Below are 21,893 nucleotides of genomic sequence, written 5' to 3'. Positions count from 1 at the left end.
GCAATGAAAGACAGTTTTGTCAGGCAATCAGCAGATGGCGCTACAAAAGCTTCATTGGCTATTTGAAGCATGCAGTTTAGGAAAAGCGACATCTGGTGGACAGAAAGTTGTATTTCATACTCTGGCTTTTCTAGTACTTCAGCTTAATGCGACTTAGAATGCCAAGCAGCAGCACAGGAGAGCACAATTACCATGGCATATGGAGCAAAGCTGCAGCAGGACACATCTGTATGTATGTCTGTCTCGGATTTCTTTTTGTGACTGACTGTATACAAGGTCGCGAACTGTACTTTTCCTGGTATATCACTTCTATTATGTGCTTGCTGTCGCCTCCTAGTGGAAGTACGAGATTACTGAATTTTAGTAGTTCTATTTCTCAAAAGCCATGGTTGCTGACGTGTCTTATTTGAAGACCTTGTGTAATACATGCCACTGCAAATAATTCTTAGGAAGTCTATTAAAAGAAGATGCTTCCTGTCTCTACACTAGTAAAGTAACACTACACAGGAAAAGAAGTAAGTATTGCTGCAGGGCGATGGATCCTGGCAGCGTGCCTGTGTAAGTCTCTTGTGTGATAACTGTTTTTTCTACAATTATGCTCATTTTAGGACTTGATTCCAAAAGCTTGTTTGTTAGACTAGGCCAGCACACAGCATATGATGGAGGGAGATAACTGGTGGCCAGTGAGTTCAGCAGAGATTGCATTCTGTGGCTTGTGACGGTTGCCGCTTCCCCCCGTCGCCCCTTCCCCTTGTTCTCTTCTTCCTGCACAGGGTTCTTCTCAGCAGTCAGCAGAACTTTATCCTGGTTTTAAGCCAGGAAACTGTGGACCCCATTTATAAACGAATTAAAATACCAGCGGCAATTTTCGTTTAGAATGACTGTATAACTGCGATATAAATGAAAATGCCACCAGTATTTATCAATACTTACCCATCTGGCGAGGTCCAGCGAAGTCCTCCTCATCGGCAGGGTCCTCTACTTGATTGCTGGTAGTATAATGCTGCCAGCGTCGGGCGCCGGTGTAATGCGAATAAGCGACGGTCCGTCTGTGCATATGCATGACACGGAGACCCGGCAGTGTCTGACAGGCTTTGCTGAAGCCAGACAGGCACTGCTGGGTCTCGATTGCCGGTAATGGTGCGCACATCGCTTGGCAAACAGCGGTAATCTTAGATTACCGCTGTTTGCTGAATCCAGATAGGGTGTCATGACCGCTTTAGCGAGCACTAAAGGGTTATGCTTCATTGTTAAATAGTCACCTGTGTCTCAACCTCAGAATTTCTGTATATGTGTTCTTATTCTGCTCAAGACTGGTTGTAGCAGAAAACATATCCCTGTTCTTTTTCTGAATGTCAAGTTTATTAATGGATCCAATACAATCCACATTCTCTATGCAAGAACAAATACTGCTATGGTAATTTTGTATAATATAAAATTGTTTCATTATGTTTTTATGTTAGAATGCCAGAGGATGTTATTGGATGTACAGACCATAGTTTATTATTCTTTTTCTTTAGTTATATAGCACCAGCATATTCCTTTGTACTTTACAATTAGGAACAAAACAGTAATAGCACAGTAATATAACAAGACTGTGTAATAACAGACAAAGGTAGGATGGTCCTGATTGCAAGCTTACAATCTATAAGATATGGTACTTTCCCCTCCTTTAGATATTCTTCTACAAATTCACGTTCTAAAGAAAAGTTTTGTATGACTCTAAGCAATAGTGGTACTCCCATGTCTGGTACAGAGGTGTTCTACATCCTACTTAAGTGTCGTGTGTGTGTATGTGTATGTGTGTGTGTATGTGTATGTGTGTGTGTGTGTGTGTGTGTGTGTTTTGATCCTTCTGTGCAACATTTTTCAAACTGTGTAAGAATATGTAACCCCTCTGTTCATTAAAAGTAGGGGGCAACTATAAACAAAGACCCTATTAAACTGTGGGTTTCTATTTAAATGCTAGTTAGATAATAATATAATCTTATTGTATTTCAAATGTGAGCTGAACATACAAACCAAACTTTGCATTGTTTAGCCTCCTGAACCAGTGAGAAGATCAGAGCTATATATTGTTTAGTTGAGTGTTCAATTATTCTTACCAGGGATTCAGAAATTTAGTAACTCAGGGAATACTCTATGTTATCTGAAGGCTGGCACAAATCTAGACGAGAGTTTTATAAATATTATCTGTGTATGCATACACTGAAAATGGAATATGTAAAATAGTAACCACACTGGAGATTATTCAATAACTTTGTGGAAATATGCTGCACTCTTTAGCAACCAGTGAGATTCTACTGCTCACTTTTTCAATACAGGTCAGGAAGCTTGTGTCTTGTGGATTCAGTATGATTGACCGCCAGCCGCATGGCCGGATGTTCAAATCCCGACAGTGGCATCCCGGTAGCAGTGAAAATTCTGATCGTCCCAAGGTAAGTATTTCCTACCCTATTCTACCCCCTAACCCTCCTTTAGGGGTGCCTAACCCTAATCTCCCCCCCAAGTGCCTAACCCTAATCCCCCTTCTAAGTGCCTAAACCTAACCCCCCGTTCCCCACCACCTAAATCTAAGTCCCCCGGGGGGGGGGTACCTAACCCTAACCTCCCCCCAGGGGTGTCTAACCCTAACCCTCCCTTCCACTAGCCTAACCCTTAACTCCCAGGAAGGTGCCTAACCCTAAGCCCACCCCGGGAACCCTAAACCTAACCTTCCCTTGAGCTGCTGTCCGCGCCCGGCTTACCTTCGATTGGCAAGCCGAGTGTTGGGCTCCCGGCATAGGTAAAATGACAGGCATCGGGATATCGACCCCTGTCATTTAACCCCTTGCCGAGATTAGACAGTCGGGACGCAGACGGTCGGGATTCCGTCCATCGGCTTCCCGACTGCTTCCCTGTCCTGTGGCTACTGGTTACAGTAGTTATATGAACACAGTACATTATTTATCAATCAAATTATTTTGATGTAATCTGAAAGGTGCTACCGTGTATAATTTTAGTCTGTTCAGAATTTATGGTTAAAGGGGGACGTGTAGCTGCCACTTGTGCTATTATTATGTCTTACAGTAAATGATTGAAGAGGATATGCTGGTTTCTGCATGTTTTAGCCTTCAGGCTATTTGTCAGGTCTGTGTAATATATACACACAGACTTTTGTGTCTTCACTTTATTCCTGTGAATTATATACAACTATGGGATTATATACAACTATGGGAGTGGTAACGCCAGAACATGCTGCACTTATACTATTTAAGCAGCCTTGAACAGAATCTATAGTCCAATTCCAAGCTTTGCAAATGTTGGACCATATCCATTTTGATTCCCCCATTAAACTGGATGTGGTAGGTTATTTCCATAGGGGAGAGTGAATAGACTCAGAGGGTGTGTCTAGTGCTTATCATACTCTGGAAGTCTTTCATGCTGAGTTGAGTTTGGCTAAGAAGCTTTGCGCTTGGTCTTTGGAGACCCTAATTACACTTTGCTTTCCTTGTCTGTATCGTTATCCTATACCTAAATGTAAATGACTCTCTATCTGCTTTCCCCAGAATTATATTAACCTCTCAGCCCTTCCTCAGTAAATGTGATTTATCTGTACTCAGGGCACTGAATGAATCTCAGGTCACTGCTATGGGTATAAAGATGCTCCCTGGGTAAAAGGATCCGTATCATGGGGTCCTTTGACACGTGGGGAAATGGAATGTTTTCTCAGCCACTACAACATCTGGAAGGAGGTGATTGGGGTAGCCTATTAACAACCTTGGTTTTTCATGTGTTTTAATGGGGTTTTCCATCTTCAGTTTACTTTTTTTTTCCCTTTGTCTTTGTATATGTTTTTGTACTTTGTTTTACTAAATGCATAGTTCAAGATGGTTTTGGTTTGTCCCTATAGATCTTGGAGTGCTCGCTTGCCGTTTCAGCTGTGTTTGAAGATGACCTGAGGTCCAAGGATGTGGCTGGACTGGGACCTCATGTGAGAATGATGGTGGGATGGTGAATGGGGAACAAAGGAGAAACATGAAGTTTAATCTATGTAGAGTAGGGGGTACATAGAATTAAAAATAAAGTAGCCTTTATAATGGCACCCTATTCCCGTAAAATGGTGTTGGGGGATCTTTTGACTTTGGGTGTAAAATAGTATAGATATTTAGTGGTAGGTAAAAGGTGGTTTATGTAAATTTCAACTTGTTTTAGGAAAGTCTTTGTTTTTATCAGTATGACTACATGTAGTAAGTGTGGCCTTAGCTGACCTGTTATCTCTGCAGTTCCTGTTTTGACATGGGAACTTTAGGACTGACGTGAATACATCCCCTGCTAACCATTTTCTTGCTTGTCTTCTCCTAAAACCGACCTCAGTGCTAATCCTTAGATGGATTCCTCAAAAGCTGACATTCATGTAGTAAAAGCAAGGTTCAAATGATGCATGTCTAACCACATTAATGTGACCACACAGGGACAAAATTAATTCAATTCAGAAGAGATCTTTGCCAAATAATATTGATTAATTTTCCATTCTCTCTTGCAGTTACCTGGGTAGAAAAACGATGCAGGTGGATGAACATGAAAGAGTCTGTACCTGGGGTCCTTAACTTGGTTGTGTCGAATTACTCCTATTGGACACTTGGGTACCTAGGAGCTCATTCAGACCCGGACGCTATGCTGCGCTCGCTCGCATTGATTTTTTGCAATCTGAGCATGCGTATGATTCGCAATGCGTGTGCGCGATCCAGTCAGTGCGATGGGAAAGTGCTCGCCCGTAGCACGCAGTCAGCCGCTACTTTGTTTGAGGTTTATAGTCCAGCGTACGCTAACTGCCGTCACTCACTAAGAGATAGAGGGCGTCCTTACAGCGCAAAGAGCGAGCGCTTGATTTGCATACCCAGACCCTTTTTGCAAGCGAGCGACCACATCTTGCGAGCGGCTCTGAATGAGGTCCCTTATTTCCTTGCAGGGGGCAAGGAAGCTTCTAAATGCTGTACCTCTGAGCAAGATGCTTCCTGTGGATGAGTTTCTGCCGGTCATGTATGACAAGCATCCCGTGTGAGTGCCACAATGACCAGTGTCATAAGAGGGCCAGCATATGACTGTTACACCTAAGGGATGGAGGGAGAAGTCCCCATTACATTTGGCCACCTTCTACCATTATGAAATCTTACTCCAGGGACTTTTGTCCTTGTGAAATCCAAGAATAGTATTTATGGCAATGGAAACTACTCATCTCCCACATGTCACTGCTAGCCATAAAACTACTGTAGGTGATACGGGTAAACGGGTATTTGCTTGTTAGAGAATATGTACAAAACCCTATGGTGACATGTTTGGCAGATTGCACTCGTGTACCTTCATTAGGACATTTTCAAATGAAGGTGGGGTGACCTGTCCTTATGCTGACTTGCTCTTTGTTATGAGAAGATCGGTTCTTGTGAAGGCTTCCAAACACTTTCTAAATATTTCTCTTTACTAAGTCCTAAATTATTTGGATCACTGGAAACCTTTCTATCTTCAGCTTTGTGAGTCTGTTGCCCCCTTCATACCCTATACACACAACTGACCCTATTATTTCTCATTCTCTTTCTCCAGCTCTGATTATTCTTCCCAATTCTCCTCGCGGGACCTGCATGCCTTCTCTGTGGAGCCTTTGCTACTGTACCCCAGCCACTACACTGGAGATGAAGGCTACATTAGTGACACTGAGACCTCTGTTCTGTGGAACAACATGACTGAAACCACTGACTGGGACAGGGCTAAATCCCGAAAGACCCAACAGCAGGAAAAGCTGCGCAGTGAAGCCGTAAACACCCCATCCCTCCATTTCCATTCGACAGCGCTGACCGAGATGAGCTATGACCTTAACATAGTCTATGATCCTGACGCGAGTGAAATATTCCTTGCAGCGTCTTTGTATAGGGGATCCATTTGAACACTGATGGTGAGGCACAGGTGCAGTGGACAATTTTGGGTGATCTAGGCATGGTCTGTGCAGATACTTGCTCCCACACCTATCTCTTTAGTGAAGTCTATTGCAACATCCAAACAGACAACATAAACGTTGAATGGTGGGCCATGGCTCTTGATTTATTAATAATAATAATAATTTATATATTTACATGTATGGTCTAGGTAGATTTAAAGTCTGACAGCTGAACTGTTTGTGGGAAAACATTAAATATCTCTCATTATAGAGCTTAAAAAGAATGACTGTGGATTGGGGTTGGATGGATGTAGTAACAATTTTATTATTGAGATCTGAGAAAATTTGATGGAAGCAGGTAGGCCCAGATTCCCTTCAGCCTCCCTGAGTAATGTCACCAATGGGTGTGAAGTAAAGCAAACTTTAGTAACTAGATTGATTTCTCACATATGTCAATAGTGGCAACAACCAAAATGCATTTTTAAAATATATCTGTTTCCTAAATACAGTGAAGTGCCTTATCCCTTTGTAATGTCACTGGTTCTTAGGGGATTGATAATCTCCATTCTAATGAAGAACTCACGAAATGGCTGCTTATACTAAGTCTCTCAGGACATTATTCAGAGATGGACGCAAAAGTCGCAGTAAGGCGTCTTAACTAAAAAGACACCCACTGGCGGCTTCTCTGATCAGCTGCTGCATCCGAAGATGCATTATTGGATCAACTGTGTGAACTTCGGACATTTCAGTAACCCTCAAGTTAAAATCATGCTGCCGTCCCAGTGAGGCTGCATCCAATGATGCAGCCACTGGCTTCGGAACACCTAAAAAAACTTTGGTGACACAACATTTCTGGAAAGTTGACTGTCACTGCCCCCAAATGTCAGCAGTATGTCAATCATGCTGCAGCTTTGGGGCACTGTGACCTATATCGCGGAAACAATTGCACATGCGCCTTGTGGCTCCTGAGCATATCTGCAAACATTTCAGATTTACTTAAATATCGTGTTTATGTGATCTCCGAATTACAAATGCGTCCTCCTACGTCTATCCTCAATAAGTCTCGTAGCGCGAAATGCCTGGCGTTAAGTGAGCCGCCAAGTCCCATACAATCTGTCACAATGTGATGCGACTAGGATGCACCAGGAGACTGTGCTGATTAATTTGACATTTGTATATCTGTGTGTGAATGCAGGGCCGGCTCCAGGGGTAGCCGCGCCCTGTGCAGGATGGGTAATGGTCTCCCTTTACTCGCACATGACTGAAAATTGGGGCCTAATTACCATAGGCCACGCCCCATAAATGACGTTATTTGGGGGCATGCCCATATGGCACGCCTCCCGTTAACGTCAGACAGGGGGAGAGCCCAACACTATGTCAGTAGCTGGGCTGCCCCATCCCTCTTCCTGCACTGAATGGATGCTGCGTGCATGCGTGCGGCATCCATTCCTCTTCTCTGGGGCTGGCACAGCAGCGGCGGTGGAGGTGCCCAACCTCTCAACCGCCCGTGGGACACTTTGTCCCGCGGGTGGAACAGCAGGGCAATGTCCAAAAAATGGGACTGTCCCGCTGAAATCCTGAATGGCTGGGAGGGGTGCGCCCCCTATGGTCGAACATGCCTTGAGTCGGCCCTGTGTGAATGAGTCTGTAAACGGAACTTTGTGTGGAAAAAAGCTGCAGCTGTTGCATTGTAGCACTTCACATGCTGATTTAGAGACTCGGGCCCACACAGATACACAAGTGTCACATATCAGCACAGTCTCCTGGTGCGTCCTAGTCACATTGCATTGCCACTTATATGAATTTTCGGCAAAAAGACGCAAAGTGCTAGCAGAGTCTCAGGGACTTGGCACACAGAGAAGCGCTGCTTGGCGTGACTGCAGCAAAGTTATATATGAGGACACATCTGTGGGCCCTCAGTGAGGTCACTGGTTCATAGGGAATTGATAGATATTCTCAGTGATACTAGTCCTGCTTACAAAATGGTTGCCTCCATTGTGTGTACATGTGAATTTAGTCAGTATATCCTAACTTTTGTTCTCACTTGGTTGTATTTATATTCTCCTATCGAGTAGCAGTTTGTTATAACTACTAGAAATGGTAGATTAACCTAAAAGTTAAATAGATTATACTTTCTATTTACATATAGAACAGACAGGGCTCCTACGGCATTCACCACAGGTATCAGAAGCCGAAGACTAACTTGTACTAATGTTGCAGCCACCGGGAGATGTATTGAGCTGCCCACCAGCATTTCTGCAAATCCGGTTATCTGTATAGAAAGACGTAGCATCGGTCGCAGAACTTACGATTATCGCAGTTCTGAGTGAGCCTATGGTCCTGCAGAATGGCTGCGAGAACTGAGCCATATTTATTGCATACGGGATCACAGATGTAGGGTGTAATACACCCCCGAAGCGGTCGCAACATGTCTGCTTTCTTTGCTGCCGCTCCCCATTACATCCCCCAAATGCTCCATGCAATTCACACTGCAAGTAAATTGTCTATGTGAGCGACTAGGGTAAAGTACTTTGACTCGTGCGCTGTGCGACTAACACACATGCACTGTTTGCCGATAATCGCTCATCTGCGACATGATCAGCATAGCGTACATCTCTGAATCAGGCCCTACATACCGATGTAGCTTATACTGTTAAGAGTGAGACAGATCATAAATAGTCAACTCCACTCACGATTGATACATAAACCGTGAGTGGAGTTTTCTATTTATGAGTGATTGCCACACCTATGGTATGTCTATATAAATATTTATATTATATTTATATAAATGTCTATATAAATGTGTCTGTTGAAAGCTGTAACAACTAATGGAATTTTCAAATAATCCCCCTTATTTTCTAAATGCTTTTCAATGTATGGACTTGCTGGCTAGTACACAGTATATGGACAGGAGGTGCATAAGAAAACAGTAGAGGTTACAGATATGCACCTGTCTCTCCCACATGTGTAGCATTTGGGTAAAATTTTCTTGTTACATTTCAGAACCCTATTGGTCTTTTATTACTTCAAGTAGGGATGACAGGCTGGTGGCACTCAATGACTGGATTCCACACCGTCACAGATGCAAGTAATGGTCTCTGGAACTAGTCGGGAATCCACAGCAAAGGACAAGATAAACTGTGGCAGAATGAAGACCAGATGTAGGCAGTGAGATTTAGGGGGGGATTCAATTAACCAAAGTAAATTATCTCAGCTAATTGACCCCCCTGAGAAAATTCAATTATCCCGGCACTATCTGGAATTTTTTTCACCTGCCCGGAGAAAGGCAAAACAATATCGCCGATAAATGCCTTTTTTTTGCGCCCACGATTGCAACACCGCATGGATCTGGGAACTTATTCCGGATCCTATGTGTTTTCGCCCGAAAATGAGAAATTTTTCCATGCGGTAAAAATGGAGGGTAGCTGAATTGCCAAGTCAGAGAGCTGTAAACACAGCAGAGATCGGTAGATAAACGCTGGATGACCTGCATCTTGACAAAACACAATCAAGGATGTGGTCTCACCAGCAAGCAAGTCTGATCAGCCACACATGGAACGGAAACATAAGGGCTATTTATTTCTTCTCATTTTTAGACCTAATCCAGAAGCTTCAATCTTAACTACTTTTGGCGTTGTGTAAAAAAAAAAAAAAAACCTGTGAGAAGAGCTTACATTAATATAAATGTAACCATAGGCATTACAGAGGCTTTCTACTCCAGCCCCAGATGTTGCAATACAGTATGATTCTTTTCTTTCTTTCACTTTTGCTTTGCATTTTGACATATGGCATATGGGGCCTGATTCAGAAATGGATGTGCTTAGCATCGCTGCTGTGTCTTTGGATGTAGCAGAAGGCGTTTGATGATAAGAGGTGCCTCCTGCCAGCATCGCAGATCCAAGTGGATCACCATCAATTAAACTTACTCAGAATGGGCAATGGAACTGCTCAGCCGAGGCCAGGAAATCTACGTTGGAAGATGCAGGCACTGACACACCTACATAATGGGGGTGACATTCCTGGTTTGTAAACAGCCTCCGTCGCCGCCCTTAAACGGTGCTGCGGCTTTCTGGAACGTTTAGTGATCTCGCAGGACCTGTTCTGCACATGCGCATGCTTAGTCCTCCTGCCATTGGAGATGTATGTAGATCATAGGGTTTGTGTACATCTCTGAATCAGGCTATTAGGGGTATATTTACTAAAGTGCAGGTTTTTAGAAGTAGAGATGTTGCCCATAGCAACCACTCAGGTTCTACTTTTCATTTATCTAGCACTTTCTAGAAGATAATAGCTAGAATCTGATTGGTTGCTATGGGCAACATCTCCACTTCTAAAAACCCGCTCTTTAGTAACTATACCCCTTAGTTTCTAGTAAAACACATCTATTTGACAACTCTTAACAGAAGGTTTTCCTTTATATTGAAATTCAATAGACACAGTTCTTGATCGTCTTCCACCTATTGATAGATTCATTTGGGGTAATAGTTTGTGACAGCAGATCTTTCTATAGGACCCTTTCGGAAAAATTTTTTGGACTTAGTAGAGTGAGATGGCTTTACAGTTAGAGGAATCTACTTACATTTCAGACTGCTAACAGTTTATGAACTGCATACATTTAAAATTTACGTGAAAAATGCGTCCATCATCGATTTGGCAATTGTTTCCATTAAAAAGCTAGCATATCCAGAGCATGCAAAACATAATATTCTCTGGGGCAATTAATTTGTGTTGTGGGCAATGAAAATAATTGGGCGCCTAGTGTTGCAATTTAATTGATCTGTGCGCTCATTAATTATCGCAGTCTTAATGCCGTATGGAACCAGGTTTAGGGGCAGATTTAATAAAGCTTGGAGAGAGATAAAATTGGAGATAAATAGCACCAACCAATCAGCTCCTAACTGTCATTTTTCAAACACAGACTGTAAAGTGACAGTTAGGAGCTGATCGATGCTACATCTTTGTACATAGTCACTTGCTGGTGGATGTCTTAATACCAATCTTAATACAACTCTAGGCGTCTGCGACATTTGCATATTTTTGTACACTCGCTGCATTCGGGATCTCAGCTGCGGTGGCGTTAGCGTCCATTTCTCAATCAGGACAGTATTTCAAAATCCAATTAGCACATGTTGGACCTGGTTGTTGCTATGTTTGTCCCCATCACTTCCTATCAGTGTGCCAGGACTCCAGCATGAGCCTCAGCAGAACTGGAGGAAGTAGATGAGTATTGCAGGGGGAAGAGTGTAAGAAGGGGGAAGTGGTGCAGAGCTGGGGGAAAAACAAGCTTTAGAGACAGATGGGAAACCAGAACTGCACATAACATAAACCACACACAGATTGGGGAAGAAAGGTGCAGACTTGTACAAAGGGGAGAGACACACACGCTCAGCCATGGGTTACAGACAGAGGACCTGATTCAGGAAGGATTGCAATTGCAAAACTGCACACAGGCAGCTTTGCAATTGCGATCCTTACAATAATGCACATGCAGCAGGAGGTGTATGACACTCCCTGTATGACACCCCCTGTATGACACCTCTTGCTGCATTTGCGATCCCAGCACTGAGACACCATCACGACCATTGGTGGACGAAGGTCGCGATGGTGGATGGCGCCGGGCGGCCGGACAGCTATGCAAGCCTCAGCTTACTCAGGCTGGCTGGCATGCGAGCCCAGAAGACTGCGTACGTCCACACAGTCTCTTGGCTGGCCACTCCCAGAAAACTGGGCGGACATGCCCCGTTTCCGGGAACGCCGGCTGACCCTGCCCCCGTACCACCCCTTAAATTTCTCTGCCTGTCAATCAGGCAAAGGCATTCAAGGGCTTGTGTGCGATTGGGCAGGACCCATTCTGCACACTCGCAGAATGGGTACTGCGAATGCGCAAATTCCCGATAATCTGGAATCTGCATTCAGCAGTGCACTTGTGTGCGCTGCTGAATCGGGCCCAGAGAGAAAGGGTGGTTTATATACAAACCCACAAAGTTGCAACAGAAGTAGAGGTACAGTATGATAGATAGGGACAGACATGTGTGAGGACAAATTGTTTACCTTACGGGGGGGAGGTGATCAGGCGCCAGTGGAGGATATGGTCAGGGATATGCTTCTGCACAGCAAGAAAACAAATGCCCAATGTAACCTGGGTGGCTGTGTGCTCTCTCCACATGGCTATAGGCAGCATAAAAAAACAGTTTTGCAGAGAAATGTAGAAATTCTGCTGGAGACCCCAGTGTGCTGTGCCACCAGCTGGCCACTCCTAATCAGACCTTGCCTTGAGCTGGTATTGGTGTTTATGAGGATATGAAGGTGTAAAGGTAGTAAAGCATAGAAGGAAGCCAGAAATAGGGAGCAACTTCATATAACGTGGAGGATATACAGCCCTATACAGTCATCTGTAGCTGGAAAAATTGCCTCACAGATAACAGTGGAATCCCTTCCCGCAGTGTCACCTGGTGCGGGGAGGGATGCTAAAGGGTACGTGGCCTCTAGGACATGTGGTGTGGCCACCCAGGAATGGGGTGTGGCCTTGTGGCCCGAACTCCGTAGTCCCGACTCCTGTGGTTTTTACTGGGAGGGCCAGGGGGGTGCAGGAGGTGCGGACTGCCCTGTGTGCAGTGCCAGCTCCCTCACAGTGTCAGGAGCCAAGTGCTGCACTTAATACTACAGTCAGGGGCGTAACTAGAACTTTTTGGGCCCCATAGCAACATTTTTAAGGGCCCCCCAACCTGGGTATTACACATTGCCCACAGTAGTTCCCCTAAAACACTAAATGCCCACTGTAATGGTGTCCCTTATGCAATGGCCACTGTAATGGTGCCCCTTACGCAGTGCCACCAGTAGTAATAATGCCCCCTGTACTAATGCCCTCTAGTAATAATGCCCCTAAAAGTAATGCCCCCTGTAGTAGTGCCCCCTGTAGTAGTGCCCCCAGTAGTAAGACCCCTGTAATGCCCCCTGTAGTGACCCATATTATGCCCCCAGTAGTAAGGCCCCTGTAGTGACCCATATTATGCCCCCAGTAGTAAAGCCCTTATTATGCTCCCTGTAGTGCCCCCATATTATGCCCCCAGTAGTGAGGCAGGCCCCTGTAATGCCCCCATATTATGGCCCCTGTAGTGCCCCAATATTATGCCCCCAGAAGTAAGGCAGGCCCCTGTAATGCCCCATATTATGCCCCAGTAGTGAGGCAGGCCCCTGTAATGCCCCCATATGATGACCCAGGTAGCGAGGCAGGCCCCTGTAATGCCCCCATATTATGCCCCCAGTAGTGAGGCAGGCCCCTGTAATGCCCCCATATTATGCCCCCAGTAGTGAGGCAGGCCCCTGTAATGCCCCCATATTATGCCCCCAGTAGTAAGGCCCCTGTAGTGCCCCAATATTATGCCCCCAGTAGTAAGACAGGCCCCTGTAATGCCCCATATTATGCCCCAGTAGTGATGCAGGCCCTGTAATGCCCTCATATGATGCCCCCAGAAGCGAGGCAGGCCCCTGTAATGCCCCCATATTATGCCCCCAGTAGTGAGGCAGGCCCCTGTAATGCCCCCATATTATGCCCCCAGTAGTGAGGCAGGCCCCTGTAATGCCCCCATATTATGCCCCCAGTAGTAAGGCCCCTATAGTGCCCCAATATTATGCCCCCAGTAGTAAGCCATGCCCCTGTAATGCCCCATATTATGCCCTAGTAGTGAGGCAGGCCCCTGTAATGCCCCCATATGATGCCCCCAGTAGTAAGGCGGCCGCCCGCCCCTCCCCCCCTCGCCGCACACCGACATACACACACACAAATGAAAAAACATACTTACCTTAAACCCCGCTCCAGTGCCTGCTGCTGACGTCCATCCCCGGTGCCCGCTCCTCGGAACTATGGAAGTGACGTCATGACTTCACTCCCATAGTGCACTGCAGGACCCGGAAGCCGGAGCTCAGGAGTGAGCTCCGTCGTCCCGGTTCTGCTGGCGCCGGGTCTAGGGGGGGGTTTGAGAGAAGAGAAGGCCGGGCACCCGCTGGTAACACAATCTCAGTGGATGCCCGGCAAATGGAGGGTGCAAGGGGTGCGATCGCTGGGCCGCCGGGCAACTTAAGCCTCCCGGGCCCCATAGCAACCGCACCCCCTGCACCATCCGTAGTTACGCCACTGACTACAGTGCAGCACCTCGCTCCTGTCACTGAGGGGAAGTCTGCACCTTGGTGTCACCACTCGGTGGTTGACACCCGGGTGCGGCCCGCACCCCCATTGTAATGCCACTGGTTGCACTCAAGATGGCCGCATTGCATGCTAGGGAATAAATGTGACTGTTCGTATTCAGAGTTGGCCGCACCACTGTTCCATGTCGACATGTGAAATATTGTCATTCTGTAGGTAGCAGAGGGTTAGGGGCCTTACTGTCGTAACTGCTGCTGAATGAGCCGGAAGTCATCATTACCTGTAAGTCACCACTGGACCACCAGGAACTGTTTTACCAACATTCTGATCCTATCGAGAAGTTATAACTTTTGACATGATAAATGTTGACATGCTCATGTAGAAATTATAAATGTTGATGTGATGAATGTCGACAAAATAAACCACACCATAACTGTTTTGCATATATAGCACTGTTCTAAACAATGTGTCCTAATTATTCATCAGTCCTATAACAGTCATTGCTCTATTGCGGTGTTGGGAAATAAGCAGCCCTCAAGTTGTTGTTGAACTACACATCTCAGCATGCCTTGCAACAGCTTTAACATAGCCAAATAGCAAAATGGTGGCAGGGCATGTATCTTAATTCTCTTATGAAACAAGATTTTTCAGCTGCTCCTATGTTCCAGATGTCCATTATCTCTTCATTGTTACTAATGTATTATTATTATTATTATTATTATTATTATTATTATTATTATTATTATTATTATTATGTTGAATTATCTAGTGTGAGAGAGAGAGTTGCATGAAGTTCAGATAATTATCAGATTGCTGTAAGTAAAGATTAATAGCTTTAATTTAGTCATTGTATTCTCACTAGTTTGTCAACTGTTTTGTAAATATTATGAATGATTTCAGCCACAAAGAAAAAAAAAAAGCTTTGGAAAGTGTATCAGGCGTAACTATGGTTTTTAGAGCCCAGGGCAAATTAAATAATGGGAACCTCTGGCAAAAAAATAAAATAAAAAAATTCCTCTAAAACCATGATAGAAATTAGTGTTCACAGCAGACTGGTGACAGGGAGCTGAGATGCTGCTTCACTGGGGAGGACCAGGCGAATGCAGATATCTTGGGCCATACACTGTGAGATATGATTTTGTATGCTATGCATCCCGCCAATCATCCTATACATACTGGCGTTTAATAACACGTATGCATTATGATTTTACCAAAGGACAGCTCTCCCGATAAGAGCTGTCTTTTTCGGTGTGGGGACATCCAGGCAGGGGTGGAGGGACGCCGGGCTGGTTCCCGCTGGGCCGGTCCCTTAGCTGCCTTTAGGGGCCGGCGGCTGCACTTCCCTCACTCACCATCTCTGCTTTGGTGGCACGGCTGCCACGATCGGAGCTCAGCTAAAGGCTGCTACACTATACATAAAGTAAAAGGTCCGCCGGGGGAGCTGCTGCGCATGCCCAGCCACAGCAGCACCAAATCCTTTGCGGAGCCTGTCACTGACGGCTTCGCCTCCAGGCTTTCTGCGGCCGGCCTCCGTCCAGGATTAGTATAACTATCTACGTGCACGCTGGCTGCTACAACAAGCATCCTGTGCACACACAGAATCTCGGGCACAGAAGCAGCCTGCAAATTGTGACTGTCACACAGTGTGACAGCTGACAGTCAGTAAGAAACCTGTTTTAATATATATAAAATATGTCTGCCTGTCGTTCCACTTGCCATATATCTATATATCTATATATACATATATATATATATCTCTATATATGTATATCTATCGATATATACAGTATATATATATATATATATATATATGTGTGTGTACATATATATATCCCGGCAGTCAAAATCCTGACTCCGCTCATGATTCCTAAACGTACCCCTGTTCCCTCAGTACCTAACCCTAACCCTCCCCCCTAGTGCCTAACCCCTAACCCTCCCCCTAAACCTGAAAATGGTGTGACACTCTTGACTGTATCTGTATTGGTGTTTCGCTGTATTTACCGCTGTGCATCATGTAAGGGGTTAGTAAAAGCAGCGACTGCATCCAATTTAGAATCAGGCCCTATAATGAGGGAGTATCCTGTCCCCTCAGCAGGCCCCGTCCTCTCAACGGAGCCCGTCCCATTAGGGCTGCTTTCAAAAATTTCCCGGGCTGGTTTTCCATCCCAATCCGCCCCTGCATCCAGGTTAATGACCTGGGAAACTATTTAACAATAACCAATAAGCACTAGTTAACCCTGCCTGCTGATAACACCACTCATAGACTGAATACTAGCTGCTGTTCCAATTAAGTCTCTGCAGACTTACATTGGATTTTGAACTGCGCTGCAGCTCCGCTTCTTACCAGGGAAGTCCAGGACCAGAGCATTGTGTCCCTCCTAGAGAGGGTCATGTTGGGAGGTATGAGACAAGATGCTATACCCACAGTCACGGAAGTGAAGAGACAGGTGGATATTGGTTGGTAGCGGTTACCATAAACAATTGCTGGCTCCCTGCTTGTAGTGGCAGTGACAGGTTTCCTTCCTAATGCGTTTCTTTACCCTTAGGTAATTTTGTCCCTTTGCGCATGCGTGAGCCACGGGAGACCCTGGTAGGAATTCTATTGGTTCTCTCTTGGCGAGGTTTCCCAAAAAAAAGCCCATATGCTTCTATTAGGCAACGCCATCTGTAGATGGCGTTGCCTATGAGGTCCATGCTCCGGAAAGTGAAGGCTGCATATGGGAAATGCAGAAAACGGCATTTTCAGAGGTTTGACTGCATTTTTAGCGTTGATGCATCCCGCCCAATGTATGCCCGTGATATCTGCTGGGTTACAAGCTGTCAGATAAAATGTCAGTCAGTCTGACAGGCATTTTATCTGACCGTGTATGCCAGGGGCATTTTAATAGAGGAGGGGGCCAGTGTGCAGACTCAGTGCGGGCCCCCTCCTCTCTTTGGCAGTCCCGCAGTGCACTGTAGATTATAGCTTAGTGCCAGAATCTACTACATATGCGTGGGTCTCCGGGAAAATGGCACCTGCGTCGTTTCCCAGGGATAGTAGTACTACGCATGTGTAGGTCACTGGGAAAATGGTCGCCACCATTTTCCCAGTGATTTTTGCTGCTCTGCAGTGCTGGCTCGGCACTGCAAAGCAGCACTATGGAGAGGTAAGTATAAGTCTATGGGTGCAGGGTGTGCAGTGTGGGCCTCGCACACCCTGCACCATTTTAGATATGCCCCTGGCGTATGCCCAGGTTTAACGTGAATGCCAGGGCATGTTCTTCCCCTTCTGTGTCACGCCTGTCTGTCTGCCTCTCCCCTTTAGAATGTAAGCTATCACGAGCAGGGACCTCTTCCCTCATGTGCTTCTCTTTACATTTTCTTCTACTCTTTACTCCCCATTAGGGCACCTAACACGTGACTGTCAACTCCCGGCTGCTTATTGTGAGTGCTTTAATCGCTATTGCAGCAATGTATATAAATCGTGTCCTTGTCCTGCACTGTAAGTTACTTGTTTCTTGTTCACCTATTAGTTCTATGTACTATGGGCCTGATTCAGAGCCGGACGCTATTTGCGCTCGCTCGTTCAGAAAAAAGGGGTGGCTATTCAAATGAACCGTTCGCGCTTTGCGGTCTGTTCACGCCTCTAGGTCTGAACGAGCGAACAAAACTTGGGGTCGTTCTTTGGAAAACTACGCCCCCTGGCCGCTCGCATCCTACGTCATGTCCGCTACTTATTAGATTAATCGAGTACATCGACCAGCGTATGAACTGCTCGCTATTCTTGTGGTTGGTTTTTCCTACCGCAATCTTGCGAGCAGTTCTGACTATAAAATAACCCAGTGACGTGGTCAATGACGCTGCTGTATTAATTATGCACACCCATAAAACGCCCGTTTTGACCTTTAAGCACGCCTGCGTTCGGATCTCCACTCCCCGTTTTCAAGCACCTTCCCCTGTTACCACCCACATATGCCTCCTCCTGTCACTCAAGATAGCAGGCATTCGCTATTTAGCGAACAAACGATTTTCGGCCGCACTGACTGGTTCGCGCATGCGTATTACGATCCGTACGCATGCGCAGTTGTGCAAACATTGCTCGGAAACGAACGAGCGGCCGCTTACGAGCGGCTCTGAATCAGGCCCTATGTAAGGCGCTGTGGATCACTTGTGGTGCCATATAAATAAAGGATAATAATAATAATAATGTGTTTGATGGTAACATTGTGGTGATTGTGTGGTACTTAGCGTTAGTGATAGTGTCTTTTGCAGGAATACTGTAAATGATGAGTGTAGGGAAATTGAAGATCAATGTAAATGAGTGTCGTGGAATAAGTGACTGTCATAGTATGAGTGGCAGGAACTTTGAGTTTGAGGGCAGGGACATGGAGGGGGAGTTACAGGGAGGGTGAGAGCAGTGGCATAATTAGGGTCTTCAGAGCCAAGGGCAAATCTAAGATTGGTGCGCCCCCCCCCCCCACACATACACACAGGAGAATAAGTTTTGCACACCTGCGCGTGACAAAAAATGGGCGTGGTCAAACAAAATGGGAGTGGCTACTGAAAATGAGACGGGCCAACATGACACGCCACTAATTTCTTTTCAGTCTGGGAACATTCCTTTCCATTCCATATGCACCTTACCTATACGGTGATTTCTCACAATGTGGAACCTCTGATGAAATACATCCTCCCTGGGATGACGGCGTCTTCACTCAGTAATCACTATTCATGTAGGTCACATTGTCCGGAAGATGCCTGTTTGTTTAGGAATATTAACAAGGTCATCATCATACAATAGTGGTTCAACCAGAGTCGTTCCCCCTGTGTAACTTCCTTCCCCCTGCGTCTCTCTCAGCCACACCATCATCTCCCTCCCTGTATCGTCTATTCTTAGCCACACCATCACCTCCCTCCCCACGTTGTCTCTCAGCACACTATCACCTTCACCCATGTCAACTCTCAGCACACCATCACCTCCCCCCTGCGTTGTCTCTCAACACACCATCACCTCCCCCCTGTATTATCTCTCAAGACAGACACACACTGACACATATACACACACACTGACACATATACATACACACAAACTGACACATATACACACTGACACATATACATACACACACACATTGACACACTGACATATATACATACACACACTGATACATATACATACACACACACTGACACATATACATACATACATACACACACTGACACATATACATACACTCAAACTGACACATATACACACTGACACATATACACACACATTGACACACTGACATATATACATACACACACACACTGACATATTTACATACACACACACACACTGACACATATACATACATACACACACACTGATACAGGGGCAGATTGGGCCTCCGGGAAACTGGGCTGTTTCCCACTGGGCCAGTCCCCATAGTGGCTGGCGGCCACCCAGCACTTGCACACCCCCCTGCTGCTGCGATTGGAGTTCAGCTCTGATCAGGCAGCTCTGTAACTTCAGCAGTGCATGCGCAAATGCAAACGCTTCTGATGAAAAAGAAAAAAGGCTGGCGGGGGAGCTGCTGCTCACATAAGCCTTTGCAGAGCCCGTCAGTCATCACTGACAGCTCCGCCTCCGTGCAGCCCCTCTACGGCCCGGCCAGGCTCCCCACCTCCAGGACACAGTGACGTGGCGCCACGCTGCCAAGACAAGCAGAGGGTAGAGGAGCTGCAAGTAAGTTGCGGTGGTGGCTGCACAGGGGGTGATGGGGAGGGTGATTGGCAAGCTTGAGAAAACACTGGGGCTGGTGGAATGAGGCTCACACTGACACTGACACATATTTGGCTGGGCCACACAGGGGCTGCTGAGACCACAGGGGCTGGGGGGAATGAGGCCGAGACACACTGTGGCTAAGACACACTCTTGGTCTGGGTGAAATGGGGCTGAGATACACACTGGGGCTAGGAGGAATGAGGCCGACACACTGAGGCTGACACACTGGGGCTGACACACTGGGGTTGGGGGGAATGAGGCAGGCACACACTGGGGCTTAGACACCCACTGGGGCTGGGAAATAGGGTTGAGACAAACATGGGCTGGGAGGAATGTGTCTGAGAGACACACACTGGGTCTGAGGGAATGGGCTGAGACACACTGAGTCTGAGGGAATGGGCTGAGACACACTGGGTCTGAGGAATGAGGCTGAGACACGCTGGCTGAATGAGGCTGAGAGACACACACTGGGTCTGAGGAATGGGGCTGAGACATGCTGGGGGAATGGCGCTGAGACACACTGGGGCAGATGTATGAAGCTCTGGAAAGTGAAAAAGTGCAGAGTGATAAATAACCAACCAATCAGCTCCCAACTGACATGTCACAGGCTGTGTTTAAAAAATGGCAGTTGGGAGCTGAGTGGCTGGTCGTTTATCACTCTCCACTTTATCACTTCCAGGAGCTTCATACATCTGCCCCACTGGGTCTGAGGAATGAGTCTGAGACACGCTGGGGGAATGAGGATGAGAGACACACTGGGTCTGGGGGAATGGGGTTGAGATACACACTGGGTCTGGGGGAATGGGCCTGAGACACACTGGGTCTGAGGAATGGGGCTGAGACATGCTGGGGGAATGAGGCTGAGAGACACACACTGGGTCTGAAGAATTGGGCTGAGACATGCTGGGGGAATGGGGCTGAGACACACTGGGTCTGAGGAATGAGGCTGAGACACGCTGGGGGAATGAGGATGAGGGACACACTGGGTCTGAGGGAATGGGGTTGAGAGCTATAGGTTGTCCTGGGTATGGAGAGATGCAGGGGGTCCTGGAGAGAGACATGGAGGCCTGGAGATGAAGACACACAGGGAGCCTGGAGAATCACAGGGGGCCTGAGGATGGAGAGACGTAATGGGGTCTGGAGTAACACAGGGGCCTGGAAAGACACAGAAATTGTTTGATTAGGGAAATTCACATTTTGCCCTGCACAAAAACTTCTGTTACTATACATTATCTAGTTATGATGATGACATTGGTTATATTTCTATGTAAACAGGCATCTTCCAGACAATGTGATCTACATGAATAGTGAATACCGGCTGAATACACTGTCCAGTGATGCTCAAATTCAGCAGAGGTTCCCCCGTTGCAGATAAACTACAATATAGGTAAGAAAAAAGACTTCCAAACTGACAGGCCTGTACCTAGTTCAAAGGGATGGGGGCCCCAAAAAGAGTTTATCTTTCACAAGATTTCTGTTGCCAACCTTGCTCCCCTCAGTGGCTTGCAAAAGCCCCCTCCAGGCCCTAAGAGGAGGGAGTTATCCTGCCCTCCTCCACAGACCCCGCCCCCTCAACAGACACGCCCCCATAAGGGCTGCTTCCACAAATTTCCCGGGCTGGTTTTCCATCCCAATTCGCCCCTGCTTTTTTATACCCAGTTGCTGCATCGTAGGCGCCCAAGAGGAGATGTAGTGACTTCAGACTACGGATAGAGGCACCCTAAAGGAGACATCTAACCATCCTAGCAACAAATCCCACAACTGGGGATTATACACAGACTGCACCTTTTTGCTGGAGCATTGTGCCTACCAGAGGAATAAAAGCATCACATCTTACAACCATATTTCTCATAGTCTTTTTATTCCTTTATTCATTTTATAACAAAACACACACTGCAATATATTCTTTACATGAAGGTGAGCGCTTAGTACACCATTTTCTTCTATATAAACCCCTTGGAGACAAGACATCTCCACTACCAAGCAGCTCCCATACCATTAGAATATCCTTCCATTTTGAGCGCTGTTCACATATCCCAGTTAAATATAGGAAATAAGGGCCTGATTCAGGTTGGATCGCAATGTTGCATTTG

General features: G+C 46.2%; 1 long non-coding RNA gene across 2 annotated transcripts; it reads left to right on the top strand.

Annotated features, from left to right (window-relative positions):
* The first annotated feature begins 530 nt into the window (after window positions 1-530).
* LOC148478904 (uncharacterized) lies at window positions 531-6,327 on the top strand. 2 transcript variants are annotated; one of them, XR_015872016.1, is made up of 5 exons: window positions 531-558; window positions 2,325-2,438; window positions 3,893-3,973; window positions 4,526-4,625; window positions 4,952-6,327. It is a non-coding gene; the product is annotated as an uncharacterized LOC148478904 (long non-coding RNA). The 2 variants fall into 2 exon arrangements; XR_015872015.1 differs by having other exon boundaries at window positions 3,893-4,625.
* The last annotated feature ends 15,566 nt before the right edge of the window (window positions 6,328-21,893 follow it).

Source organism: Taudactylus pleione, unplaced genomic scaffold (genome assembly GCF_031769625.1).
Source record: "Taudactylus pleione unplaced genomic scaffold, aTauple2 ptg000644l, whole genome shotgun sequence".
Taxonomy (NCBI): Eukaryota; Metazoa; Chordata; class Amphibia; order Anura; family Myobatrachidae; genus Taudactylus; species Taudactylus pleione.
This window is presented reverse-complemented; position numbering and strand designations above follow the sequence as displayed.